Genomic DNA, 2,013 nt, shown 5'->3' on the forward strand with positions numbered 1-2,013 from the left:
AGAAACGTGGAAGACATCGTGGACCCTGGAGAGGTGCGGAGGTAGTTCCAACTGGTAGGCAACTTCTCCTCGTTTGGCGAGAATGCGAAAAGGTCCAATGTAACGAGGAGCCAATTTGCCTTTGATACCGAAACGATGGGTTCCCTTCAGAGGGGTGACCCGAAGATAAGCCTTCTCGTCAACCTCGAAAGTCATAGCCTTATGTTTTCGGTCATATTGACTCTTTTGACGAGATTGGGCTGTTTTCAACTTTTCACGAACGATGCGAACTTGTTCTTCTGCTTCCTGAATCATATCCGGGCCAAAGGATTGTCTTTCCCCGGTCTCTGACCAGTTAAGGGGTGTTCGACACCGTCGTCCATAGAGAACTTCAAAAGGGGCTTTACCCAAGCTAGATTGATAGCTGTTGTTATAAGCGAATTCAGCAAATGGAAGGCACTTCTCCCAATCCATTCCGAATGAGATAACCGAGGCTCGAAGCATGTCTTCTAGAATCTGGTTGACGCGTTCCACTTGACCGCTCGACTGAGGGTGGAAGGCGGTGCTAAAGGAGAGACGGGTTCCCATAGCATTTTGGAAACTTTCCCAAAATCGAGAGGTGAAAAGACTTCCTCGATCCGAGTTAATTTCCAAAGGAACACCATGGAGAGACACTATTCGGGAGATGTATAAGTCTGCCAGCTGACTAGCGGTTATACTCTCACGAACAGGTAAGAAGTGGGCTACTTTGGAAAGACGATCGACCACGACGAAAATAGCATTATTCCCTCTCTTAGTCCTGGGAAAACCGGTAATGAAATCCATACCAATTTTATCCCATTTCCATTCAGGAATAGCTAAGGGTTGAAGGGTGCCAGCAGGCCGTTGGTGCTCTGCTTTTACACGACGACAAACGTCGCAATTAGCAATATACTGAGCAATTTCTCTCTTCATCCTAGTCCACCAGAACCTCTGGTGTAGGTCCTGATACATCTTAGTACTACCGGGATGAATGGTGAGAGGAGATTCATGAGCCTCCTTAAGGATCAACTGCCGTAGATGCTGGTTCTTGGGAACCACTAGACGGTTCTCAAAGTACACAACACCACGATCATTTGTGGAGAAACAACTAGCACCTCCGCTAGCAATGTTCTCCTTGATCTTAGCTATTCCCTTATCTCACTTCTGGGCAGCAATGATTTGATCCGTAAGAGTAGGTTTCGCCACCAAGGTGGAAAGAAATCCTTGGGGAACAATGTGAAGGTTAAGCTTCCGAAATTCCTCATGGAGAAGCGGTTGACTTTGTTGTAACATCAGATTGTTACAATAGGATTTACGACTTAGCGCATCAGCCATGACGTTGGCTTTCCCTGGGGTGTAGGTTATTCCTAAGTCGAAATCGGTGATCAACTCGACCCAACGTCTTTGCCTGAGATTCAAATCCGGTTGGGTGAAGATGTACTTCAGACTTTGGTGGTCAGTGAATATTTCGCAACGATTACCGAGGAGGTAATGTCGCCAGGTCTTAAGTGCATAGACTACGGCTGGAAGCTCTAGATCATGAGTAGGATAATTCTCCTCATGTGGGTGCAATTGCCGTGAAGCGTAAGCAATTACGTGTCGATCTTGCATGAGAATGCAACCTAGTCCTTGTCGTGAGGCGTCGCAGTAGATAACAAAGTCCTTGGAGAAGTCTGGCGGTACCAGTACGGGAGCAGAGGTCAGGCGTCTTTTCAGTTCCTGAAAGCTGTGCTCACATTGTGGAGTCCATTCGAACTTCTTATCTTTCTTGAGGAGTTCGGTTAGAGGTTTAGCAACCTTGGAGAAGTTCTCGACAAAGCGACGACAATAGCTCGCTAAGCCCAGAAAGCTCCGAACTTGCTTGACCGATTCAGGTGGAGTCCAATTAAGGACGGCTTGAACTCGCTCAGGGTTAACAGCAATACCTTTACCAGATATTACATGACCCAGATAGGTCACTTCTGACAACCAGAATTCACATTTAGAAAATTTGGCATAAAGGCGATGCTCTCG

Source organism: Triticum dicoccoides, chromosome 5B (assembly GCF_002162155.2).
Source record: "Triticum dicoccoides isolate Atlit2015 ecotype Zavitan chromosome 5B, WEW_v2.0, whole genome shotgun sequence".
Taxonomy (NCBI): Eukaryota; Viridiplantae; Streptophyta; class Magnoliopsida; order Poales; family Poaceae; genus Triticum; species Triticum dicoccoides.